General features: G+C 39.7%; 1 protein-coding gene across 1 annotated transcript in view; it reads right to left on the bottom strand.

The window, feature by feature from the left end:
- Positions 1 to 6772: 6772 nt before the first annotated feature.
- LOC135097468 (uncharacterized) overlaps positions 6773 to 13017 on the bottom strand; it is a 40733-nt gene continuing 34488 nt past the window's right edge. The window contains exon 7 of the mRNA XM_063999415.1: positions 6773 to 7478. The gene's annotated coding sequence lies outside the window, so the exon portion shown is untranslated. The remainder of the gene's footprint in view (positions 7479 to 13017) is intronic.

Genomic DNA, 13017 nt, shown 5'->3' with positions numbered 1-13017 from the left:
TTCACGTGTCTGGTTCCACTCATACCACTCTCCTAGACAGGGTGGAATCAAAAGCTTTTCATCTCATCAGCTCCTCTCCTCTAACTGACTGTCTTCAACCTCTCCTTCATCGCCGCAGTGTTGCATTTCTAGCTGCCTTCTACCGTTATTTTCATGCTAACTGCTCTTCTGATCTTGCTAACTGGATGCCTCCCCTCCTCCCACGGTCTCGCTGCACAAGACTTTCTTCTTTCTCTCACCCCTATTCTGTCTACCTTTCTAATGCAAGAGTTGAGTTAACCAGTATTCTCAGTCATTCATCCCTTTCTCTGGTAAACTCTGGAACTCCTCGCCAGCTTCTGTATTTCCACTTTCCTATGACTTGAATTCTTTCAAGAGGGAGGTTTCAAGACACTTATCCTTCAATTTTTGACTACCGCTTTGGACCCTTATATGGGAATGGCATCTCAGTGGGCTTTTTTTTATTGGATTTTTGTTACCCTTGGCCAATGTCCCTCCTACATAAAAAAAAAAAAAAACTAGTGGCTGGCATGATGAGTGGGTAGGCGATGTCGGTAGCTGGAGGGTTTATGGATTGCTGGGTGGTATTAAAGATGGAGAATAAACAACCTAAATAACTTTAGATTTTCCGATGGTACTGCTCTGTAGGAAGAGAGTGAGAGAGAGAGAGAGAGAGAGAGAGAGAGAGAGAGAGAGAGAGAGAGAGAGAGAGAGAGAGAGAGAGAGAGAGAGAGAGAGAGAGAAAGCGCTTCGTCTCCGTCAGCGAAGGTGTTAATTCTGTCGAACACTCCCCATTGCCAAGAGAGAGAAAAAGAGAGAAAGAGAATTTAAAACCGAAACACTGCTGCCACATATACTAGCTAAGCCAAACAGAGTATAGTTGCAACTATTGAGTACGATAGTACATACTGTGTGGTGCCAGTAGTGCACCTTAGTAATGTACCCAGAATAGATCCTTGAGGCACACCGCAAGTAACGCTTTTACAGGGGGATGAAATGTTGTTGAAAATTGTGAATTGTTGACTGCCATCAGGATAACTTTCGAACCATTAGTGTGCTGGTCCGCGAATAACGTAGTTCTGCAGTTTTTTTTAACAATTGTTTCAAAATGCTTTGGAAAGCTCAAGGAAAAGGGTTAATTAATACATTTTGCTATCTATTGCATTATACATATTTCGGCAAAGGTGATGTACTGCTAGAATATTCTGTTTGAAACCCGTACAGAGCATCTATCAAAAGTGAATTTTGGAAAAGAACTCGTCTATCTACTTCCAACAATTTCTTTAAAAAATCTAATTATACTTGGGGAACTGAAATTGGCATATAATTGGCAAAATAGGAATTATCACCTTTTTTGTAAACTGGTGTTGCTCTTACAGTTTTTGGATGTTTAGGGAATATTCCTTATGTAAATTGTTTATTTATTATATACTTAAAAAAAAAGTGACATTTCTTCTTTGTGAGCTTTAATTACCTTCATGCTTACATCATCAAAACCTGATGTCACCTCCAGGTTGCAAATCACAGTTTTGAGCTCTCCATACGATACTGGTCGCAGATAAAGAGTGTAAAATAGGTTTGTGTAAGTAGTTATCAAATCATATGGTGCCTCCCGATGTTTAGGGCTAAATTACTGACATCACAGAACTATTTATTGAAACCTTTAGCAACTGTTGAATCTTCTAAAATATTTTCATTCTGTAATATAAATGAAATTTAATTAATTTTATACCTTCTTCCCACCATATCGTATAGGATTTTCAATGTTCCTTTAGTATTTCCATTATTTTCCTTTCAAGTTGATTTGTAATTACAGTAAAATCCCTCTCATCCGGCATTCGAGTATCCGGCAGCTTCAAGTATCTGGCACATTTTTCCCCGAGCCTTAAAATCAATAAAAAATCAATGTGTACTCATAAAATCGATTAAAATTCCCGCGGAAGGCCTACTTTGTCCCCTCACCACCAGAGCGCACTGCTTCACGCCACCCGCGGCCCACTGTACTGTGTTTACTCAATGACTCAGTCCCGCGTGTGCACTGTTTATCGCCTGACGCCTTCATCATGCCTAAAGTTGTAGAAAAGAGGAAGCGTGTTGTGCTTACACTTAAGCAGAAGGTGGACATTTGTCGACGATTAGAGAGAGGTGAAAGCAGACAGCAACTAATGGCAGAATATGGTGTGGACTCATCAACTATTTATGACATTAAATCCCAAACGAAAAAGTTGCAGTATTACATGAAAGCCACCGACACCCCAAAGGCAGTGGAAAATCGTCACACACTCCAGTATCATCGTGGTGAAATGATAGACAAAGTGTTATACGAGTGGTTCAGCTTGAAAAGATCAGAAGGACATAATTTCTCTTCTATTCAAGTATCCGGCAACTGTCAAGTATCTGGCATGTCGGCGGTCCCGTTGATGCCGGATAAGAGGGATTTTACTGTATTTTCTTCTGCAAATTTAAGAATGTATGTTAACATGTTGTGATGCTTTTTGAAAGTCTTTTCATAGGTTAAGGGCTATTTAGTGTAAAGCTTTTGTAGTTTGTTTCATTATTTAATAGAATTTCTTATTGCATAATCTTGTAGTATTATCAAAACTCCTATCTAAATCATTACGGAAATAGTAATTGCATGTTGGTTGTTTGAAGCCCCAGTAAGTGAGAAAATTATCTAATGAATCACTATCATCAGGTTCAAATAGGAAAATCATGGCATTTAATGGGGAACTATGTTCCTGTTCAATTTGTATGATGTCTAGTAATTCTTTATCACTTATTTCACTAAATGGTAAAGAATTATGGTCAGCGAAGGCTAAGTTGAAGGCACACTACTGATACCAATGTCACTTATAAACAGCTTGTTTCAAGATCATGTACTTATTATGTTTGTGGTCGTGGTGTGTTCTTTATGAGGTAAAGGTAGTCCGCAACCACCTGAACACCCGGCAGCAGCACCCACACACTCACTATTGCCAGCAGCAACAACAGAGCCAGCATTCAGGATACCAAAAGCAGCAGCAGAGCCAGCACTCAGGGTACCAGCAGCAGTAGCAGGGCAACCACTCAGGGTACTAAAAGTAGCAGCAGAGCCAGCAGTCAGGGTACCAAAAGCAGTAGTTGAGCCAGTACCCAGGATACCAGCAACAGTAGTACTCAGGATACTAGCAGCAGCAGCAGCCAACGAAGCACAAGCTGAGGGAGTATTGCATGTAGAGTTTAATGTAATTGTGTGTACTTTTTTTTTTATGTAGGAAGGACACTGGCCAAGGGCAACAAAAGTCCAGTAAAAAAAATATGCCCACTGAAATGCCAGTCCCATAAAAGGGTCAAAGCAGTGGTCAAAAATTAATGAATAAGTGTCTTGAAACCTCCCTCTTGAAGGAATTCAAGTCATAAGAAGGTGGAAATACAGAAGCAGGCAGGGAGTTCCAGAGTTTACCAGAGAAAGGGATGAATGATTGAGAATACTGGTTAACTCTTGTGTTAGAGAGGTGGACAGAATAGGGATGAGAGAAAGAAGAAAGTCTTGTGCAGCGAGGCCGCAGAAGGAGGGGAGGCATGCAGTTAGCATGAAGACAGCTAGATATGCAACATTGCGGCGGTGAGAGAGAGGCTGAAGACAGTCAGTTAGAGGAGAGGAGTTGATGAGACAAAAAGCTTTTGATTCCACCCTGTCTAGAAGAGCAGTATGAGTGCAACCCCCCCAGACATGTGAAGCATACTCCATACATGGACGGATAAGGCCCATGTACAGAGTTAGCAGCTGGGGGGATGAAAAAAACTGGCGGAGACGTCTCAGAACACCTAACTTCATAGAAGCTGTTTTAGCTAGAGATGAGATGTGAAGTTTCCAGTTCAGATTATAAGTAAAGGACAGACCGAGGATGTTCAGTGTAGAAGAGAGGGACAGGTGAGTGTCATTGAAGAAGAGGGGATAGTTGTCTGGAAGGTTGTGTCGAGTTGATAGATGGAGGAATTGAGTTTTTGAGGCATTGAACAATACCAAGTTTGCTCTGTCCCAATCAGAAATTTTAGAAAGATCAGAAGTCAAGCGTTCTGTGGCTTCCCTGCGTGATATGTTTATTTCCTGAAGGGTTGGACATCTATGAAAAGACGTGGAAAAGTGCAGGGTGGTATCATCAGCGTAGGAGTGGATAGGACAAGAAGTTTGGTTTAGAAGATCATTAATGAATAATAAGAAGAGAGTGGATGACTGGACAGAACCCTGAGGAACACCACTGTTAATAGATTTAGGAGAAGAACAGTGACCGTCTACCACAGCAGCAATAGAACAGTCAGAAAGGAAACTTGAGATGAAGTTACAGAGAGTAGGATAGAAATCATAGGAGGGTAGTTTGGAAATCAAAGCTTTGTGCCAGACTCTATCAAAACCTTTGATATGTCCAAGGCAACAGCAAAAGTTTCACCAAAATCTCTAAAAGAGGATGACCAAGAGTCAGTAAGGAAAGCCAGAAGATCATCAGTAGAGCGGCCTTGACAGAACCCATACTGGCGATCAGATAGAAGGTTGTGAAGTGATAGATGTTTAAGAATCTTCCTGTTGAGGATAGATTCAAGAACTTTAGATAGGCAGGAAATTAAAGCAATAGGACTGTAGTTTGAGGGATTAGAACAGTTACCCTTTTTAGGAACAGGTTGAATGTAGGCAAACTACGTGCTACAGCCTCCAAGCACCAAGCACTCATGGAGCCTGTACCAGCAGCAGCCTCAGCATCAACGCCATCATCGAGACAATGGCGAGTTCCAAGACTAGTACAGTAAAATCCCTCTTAACCGGCATCAACGGGACCGCCGACATGCCGGATACTTGAAGCATGCCGGATACTTGAATAGAAGTGAAATTATGTCCACAATTACCACCCTGCACTCACGCATCTTACCATAACAAAGATCAGCTGATCGCCGTGCCGCGCGTCGCCACCCGCGCTGCCACTTCACGCTCACCAGCACACAATACTACTGTACTAACATTCTCTTTAATACTTTCCTCGTATAAATAAGTTGATGGGTTACAAAAATGAAGTATGTATACACTTATTTGCTTTATTCAATATTAGCCAACATGTATAGCATACAATAAAGATATGAAAATGTACGAGTGTTTGTGACACTTTTTCGCTCCCCACACCTCTCATTCAACACCCTCCGGGTCATCAACATCATCAGATTCTGTACTTGTTTGTCCAACTTCTTTTCCCTTACAAGCTACTTTAAGATAGTTTCTAATGTCTCCTTGTTTGCAGCTCATTCTTCTTTGCAGCAAAAACTCATTCTCAATGCAGTGAAGGGTCATAACATCTTGGGTTGACATGTATGTGCACTGCTCAGCAAACCTGACAAAGCCAGCTATGTGTTTCGCAGCCTGTTCCGAAGTTACTTTAGGCTCATTATCATCATCATCATCATCACTATCATCACTAATTTTCTCTAAATGATCTACTACAGCGTTGATAAGTCCCCTCGTCTGTAAGAGTGAATGTTACGGCCTGATTTTCGTCCACGTCCACCCATTCCTGTAACGCTTCATCTGTCACTTTAAGTTGCACGTTTCCCCCCATTTCCCTCAGCTCACTCACCACCGAATTTTTCATGCCACCTACAAACCCTTCAAACTCCTCACCATCCTCATCATCACACATCATCAAAGGGTACAATTTGCGCCAACATCGCATCAATGTTTGACTTTTAACGTCTAGCCAAGCAAGTGAAGCCATGAATATCGCACCCTTAACATTAAACTGTTTTTGGAACTCGGGCATTGTGCCGTCCTCATAATTAATCATAATTTAATCGATTTTATGAGTACACATTGATTTTTTATTGATTTTAAGGCTCGGGGATAAATGTGCCGGACACTTGAAGCTGCCGGATACTCGAATGCTGGATGAGAGGGATTTTACTGTATTCTTCAATGGTAGTTCTGCTGCTTGTTCCCAATCAGCATAGTGTGGCTGAAGTAGGTGATTGTTCCCTTCAAGCGGCATTTTTGCCCTTGATGGCTTGAGAAGCAGGGCACAAGTCTTCATTGATGAAGATTCGAGTCCTACCTAATTAGGAAACATTTATGAGCACTGCCTCACAATCACAGTAATAAGGAAAATGGGCGATAATCGGGCGATGGTGGTTCTTTCACTGGTCAAGCTTTTCTTCAAATAATCTTGATACTTGTTTGGCAAATTGTTCCTATGTTTTGCCGTGTCACTCTTTTAATCATACTATTTATTAGAAGGTGGGTTCTGCTGCTGTAGTATTCCTCATAATTACAGCGGTCTTCTAGATCTTTGATAATTACCTTGTTCTTCTCAGTTTTCAACTGTTTCACTTAATGTTTTCAACTGTACTCTTACTTCACTCAGGGTGATCACCAATTTTCACTTCAATTGATTCGTGTATTTAACCCATATTGCATTTTGTATATCTTACCTTGTCTGGCCTGAGAGAGAGAGAGAGAGAGAGAGAGAGAGAGAGAGAGAGAGAGAGAGAGAGAGAGAGAGAGAGAGAGAGAGAGAGAGAGTACAAATCCCATATTTTGAATTAATATAATTCAAAGGTTAATTAAAAGCATACAATAAAAATCTTTTCAACTCGGGCTTTATTATATAAGAATATATATATATATATATATATATATATATATATATATATATATATATATATATATATATATATATATATATATATATATATATATATATATATATATATATATATATATATATATATATATATATATATATATATATTTGCGATAGTTTTTCATAGTCTACTGCACAAACTGTCAATTACTACAATCAACATGTACGAAATAGCTAGTTATGTACCTACTTTACATGAATTGCAACTCTGGCGCAGAGCATGAGCACAGCCTGGAGTCAAGTCTACAGCATTCCGAGCACCTTGTACTCGTACAAGTTCACAATACCCTCTCCTGAAGTCAACACGTTCATTTAACCACAAGAAACTCACTGATATAAATATTTCCATCTACACATAGGTGACTAAACAAGTATACTAGGTACATGATTCTTGATATGTTAGTATGTATTTAAAACAATGCCCAATGTTAAAGTTACTGAGATTTCAATGTACTAATGTAAGACAGACTGTAATACTCTACAAGTTAGATACTTCTTAATAGCATACAATTTTGTATATCTTGCCTTGTCTGGCCTTGGTGGTAGTTTGCTATGGTGCCACTCAAAGCCATGAAGGATAATGTGCTTAGTCGCTAACTTACAGCAACAACTCAAGCATGAAAGCTATTGGGCATCACACACTGATCCTGACTGCAAACTAGTGTATGAAAAACTCCATCAAATGATCATTTGGGTGAATATCACAACTGATTGGAAGGAGCGGTTTTTCATCAGACGCATCCACTCAACTCTGATGAGACACCACAGACGTTTATAACTTGACACAAACCAGTCCTTTCAATTTCTCAAAGAAGTCCTCTGCAAAGAGAAGAAAAATGTATGCCCTATACCGGTGACTACAAAATTATTCCAGAGACTAATATGACTGTCAGGAAACATTTCCCTATTGAGACTCAGATGTGCAATATGAAAACTTGTGATGGAAGGGTCAGTTCTAATATCTGATAAACCATACTGATGTGAGATTAGGTTTATCAGGGAAACTGCAATGTCTTTTTTGTCAAATACATTATTTATTTATAATGGCAGAACAACAGCGAAACTCAAGTAACTGGTGATTTATACCTGCGCCCCAGTTCATCAAAGTATGTATCAGTGGATTTCAGGAAATTTGTCTTATTTTGGTCTGGAAAAATTTACACTGCCTTGAGCTGAAATTAGAATAGAGAGGACCAATCACCTCAGGTTCTCTCTCTCTCTCTCTCTCTCTCTCTCTCTCTCTCTCTCTCTCTCTCTCCAGGACAGTGAAATTACAAGACATGAAGATAATGGTGAATTTTCCACACACCACACACGAGAGAGAGAGAGAGAGAGAGAGAGAGAGAGAGAGAGAGAGAGAGAGAGAGAGAGAGAGACGGAGAGAGAGAGAGACCAAACTAATATCTGCTACCTTCTCTCTCTCTCTCTCTCTCTCTCTCTCTCTCTCTCTCTCTCTCTCTCTCTCTCTCTCTCTCTCTCTCTCTCAGAGAGTTCAGATAAATAGGAAATTAGAATATCATTATTTCATCATCCTTCATGCCTTGACTGACCATAACTATCCTCTTAGTTGAGCTATTCTCAGTCACATCAATTGCCGATGGTTTGAACAATGAAGGATTTCTGGAGTCACTGGAGACTATGAGGGCAACAATTGCCTTTCCATGCTTCCATTACTTCATTGCACTTATGCAGATTCTTACAAGTAGAAGAAAGTGGTTAAACTATAGGATCATTATTATCATTATTCCTCCCATGGATCTAATTTTGTCCTCCCAAAAATGTCATAATTTTAAACTTATCACCAGTAAGGCTCCCTTCCATCAATGAACATACCACCAATGCTTAAAGCCGCCTTGCATCATTCAAACACAGTAACTATGTCCAAGAATTATTTTACATTATATAGTAATACATGTATAATGACTAAGTAAGTGCGAAAAGACCTAAATTGCCCTCTTGCCCATGCTTTTGTATCTTCCGAATTTTCTACCATCTTGCTTCAACTGCAAAGTCATTCTCAAACTAGATTCATCTGGTCTGTATACCTCTCACCTAACTTCTCTTAACTATAATAAATTCTTTGACTACTTAGAGAGAGATTCACTTCCCTTTCACAGAGATCTCCATTCTTGGAGACTTCTATGTTCACCACCAGCTTTGGATTTCTTCTCCCTTCATTGACCAATCTAGTGAACTAGCTATCATCCACGACCTAAAGCAACTATGTAGTGCAACACCCTACCTGACCTTTTCTTAACCTCTAATCTTTCTGCTTATGCTGTCTGTCACTTTATCTTTTCCATTGGTTTCCTCTGATCACAACCTCATATCTATATCTTGTCCTATCAACAGCTATGGTTGCTGGGGGAAAGAGATAACTGAAATACCCTACAGAAGTAAAATTACGCGCCAATGTAGCCGTGAAAACTACAGATCCAGGCGAAGTACCAGAGACAGGTCTAGCAGGACGAGTAGACAGAGGAGAAATAAGAAACGGCAGTCTGAGTTTGAGGGCCAAGTGGGAGCCCTGTTGTTTTCACTTGTTATATAGTAATCACTTATGTCTGTACTATAGTAGTCTTTCATATTTTGTGATGAATATGCTCCCCTTGTTTGAATCTGCTGATGTGCCCAATTAGTTGTGTGCTGATTCTGAATTTGTTGTGTATTCCTAAAAATTTTTGTAAGCTTTTCTATACCTTCCAAAAATTTTTGTTTATGAGGGGGTGTTGTGTGCAGCAAAATAAGGCAATGTAAAGCAAAGAGAAAAGTGAGAACAAATGGAAGAAGTGAGGGAGAAGAAGAATGAAGGAGAGAAAGAGAGAGAGAGAGAGAGAGAGAGAGAGAGAGAGAGAGAGAGAGAGAGAGAGAGAGAGAGAGAGAGATGAGAAGAGAGACAGATTGGGGAAAAGACTTAGATGCATCCCTGATGCTTGGCCTGCCCAGCCTGAAGCTTCTAGTATAGTATATTATCCACTAGGTAGTATATTATCCACGCAGTCACTCATATTCCCCACATAAATTCCCTTACTTCCCTTTGTCCACTCAATCTGAGTTTCACCCAGTATTTAGTAGAAGAGTTGCTCTTGACAGTAAAGTAATCAGTATTCATCTAGCCACTCTAGGTTAATCATCAGAATTTTCAGAAGTGAAATGTTTTATTCATATAAGCCCACACAGGGTGCAGAGCAGCACGCAGGTGGGTGTATGTATGTATGTTGCCATTCTCTCTTGCTAGTACATATTTCTTCCCCTTCTCCCCTGTGGCAGCAAAGTGGGAATATTTTGGCGTGCTTTCACACAGTCAGTCAGTACCCAGCACTTAAACGGAACAGACATACTGAGACAGGCAAGAGTATCTGTTGGAGACTGAGGCTGGATTACAGTTAATTGAGTCAGTTGCTATAAACCTTTCAATACAATGATGCCTACATAGGCGTCATGAAGCACCAGTGGAATATACAATGAAGGCGTCATGAAGCACCAGTGGAATATATGATGATGCCTACATAGGCGTCATGAAGCGCCAATGGAATGTATAATGATACCTATGCAGGCATTATTGTTGGATTCTATTTTAGTTGTTGTCGAGCAATCCCGTACCCTGCCTTGACTTGTCTTGACAGTCTCCATACTATGTCCTTGAGGTTCTTTTGCTCTTCCCACCAGTCATGTAAATGAGTTACCCCATGTCCCACCCTCTATCCAGAATGAGAAAGTCTCACTGGCAGAGACATACATCATAGCTGTTGCCCCCCATAGTCCTTCCCTTATCTTCCATATTTCCCTATCCTTCTCTTCATCCTATACCCCTTTCCACCAGGGAGGAGAGGACTATTTGGGAAGGAAGGGAACAGTTCCCTTGTTCATTCCTTGCCCTCTTAACCTACTCTCTCTCTCTCTCTCTCTCTCCTCTCTCTCTCTCTCTCTCTCTCTCCTCTCTCTCTCTCTCTCTCTCTCTCTCTCTCTCTACCCAGGAAGGGGAGACCGTACAGTTACCCCCCCTCCTCCCTGATTCATTACTTGCTCTCTTATCAACCTATCCCTCCCTCCCTCCTTACATTCTCTCTCTCTCTCTCCTCTCCTCTCTCTCTCTCTCTCTCTCTCTCCTCTCTGTATGTGTATATGTGTGTGCTGATGTGACTGGGAAGGTTGTCTTATGACAATTAATGATGAATGAAGGTAGTCTGTTTTTTTTTTTTACGTGTGTGTGTGTGTGTGTGTGTGTGTGTGTGTGTGTGTTTATATATATATATATATATATATATATATATATATATATATATATATATATATATATATATATATATATATATATATATATATATATATTAAAAGCTATGGCACATTCTCCATTATTTATTTTCTTGTGGGTGTTTTCTATTTTTCATATAGTCTTCTGGAGGTGTTCAGGAAAGTTGCTGAGTATTTGTCCATATGGCAATGTTTCGGATCTTCCTAGATCCATCTTCAGGTTGGGTCTGGTCTGCATCTGGTAGGCGGGCTGGTTATACAAGGTGTAACACACGTTTCTGAAAGAACTGAAAGAGGTGAAAGAACGTATAATATTAAGTGGAAAATGTTCTATACACATATCCATTTTAAGGCATTGTTTATCTGTCAGAGGAGCTGAAAATGTACAGGTGTATTATGCGTGTAGCTGAGGTGACGGACAGATGGTTGCATTGTCACAGCCTCGGAGGTGCCACTTGCTTAAATTACGAATGGTTTTATCTTATTTTTTGCAGGCTGTGGAATATTACATTATCTTATAACAAGGCAAACGGTGTTAAAAAGCATGTCATTTAAAGATAAGCATTACACGACAACATTATTGAGATGATTAAAAGTACTCCTGCACAATACTACGTGATATCATCACTTAGCTGTTTTCAAGGGCGCTTAGACTCTCTTCTCCTTCCTCCCTCGCTTTGATAATGCCACATAGCATTGTACAGGAGTACTTTTAATCACCGCAATAATGTTACCATTTAATGCTTATCGGTAAATTACATGCTTTTTAATACTATTTGTCTTGTTACAAGATACTGTAATATTCCACAGCCTGCAGAAAATAAGATAAAACCATTCGTAATTTTAGCAAGTGGCATCTCCGAGGCTGCAACAATGCAACTATCTGTCCGTCACCTCAGCTACACGCATAGTACACCCATACATTTTCAACTCTAACGGGTAAACAAAGCCTAAAGAAGCGTAAAGAACATTTTCTACTTAGAGTTACACGTTCTTTCACCTCTTTCAGTATTTACAGAAACTTGCGTTACACTCTGTATACTGTCTTGGCAGATCACAAGGACGGGAGAGGGCAGAGCCGAGCGTGGTGATTGGCTCGCCTGTGTCAACTTGTGACTCGCTGAGCTCCTTTGCATCTTGCTGTGGGAAGTACTTGGAAGTTACCTGCTTGCCTGTTGATTGTAGGTATCTTTGTTGTTATGTATATTTTTTCTAGGAAGAGGAGATGTCGATAGTCACTTTCCCTGTCAAGTACCATTGTTTTACTTTCCAAATCTTGACGAGTGGGGCTTGAGTTACACACACACACACACACACACACACACACACACACACACACACACACACACACAAAAGAAACAACAAAAACAACTGTTGAATTAATAACAATGAATAGGGAGTAGAAAAGTAGGATAGGGAAGAAAAGATAAAATTGTGAAGTGGGATCAATATACTCCGATTACCAAACTATGATTTTGAAGTGAACCTTGCAAAAATATCCCCAGGCAGATTATGAGCAATTTCGGTAGAGGAAGTTGTGAAGAATCAGGATCTGAATGATGCCCAGCTGGCATCAATGAGCGTTTTGAGAAATTCAAGATGGCCTTCAGGAGGGAACGTAATTTTTTAATTGGTTTCAAAATGTCTATTTCTTCACCAATATATGTAATATGTTAAATATGGGGGATTTGAGGTCAAGGAATTCATTTACGACCATAAATAAACTATAAATTATAATTTTATTCAAATCTACTCATATTTTATTTCTTTTCATAATTCACAGAGGTGGTCTCATGGCGTTTTGAGGTGACCAACATAATCATGGCATAATAATGCAATCTATGTACTTGATTATCTCACTCATGTAATTTTTGTTACAGGCACTGATATCAACTATCAACAAATAACAATGCAGTTTATCATAGTATTATGTTATTCGCCGACTTTACCCTGGAAAGGAGCATGTTTTCTTAGTGTCCCCCATGTTCCGTTTTTCTCCTGTGCATATCTTTATTCTTAGTTGTAAGTTAGTATAGGGCTTATTTACTCATTTTATATGATGTAATTTTCATAATTTTAATTCTTTATATGTATGTATATGTAA

The sequence above is a fragment of the Scylla paramamosain genome, unplaced genomic scaffold, assembly GCF_035594125.1.
Source record: "Scylla paramamosain isolate STU-SP2022 unplaced genomic scaffold, ASM3559412v1 Contig21, whole genome shotgun sequence".
Taxonomy (NCBI): Eukaryota; Metazoa; Arthropoda; class Malacostraca; order Decapoda; family Portunidae; genus Scylla; species Scylla paramamosain.
Note: the sequence above shows the minus strand (reverse complement) of the source record. Positions and strands in the feature narration are given on the sequence as shown.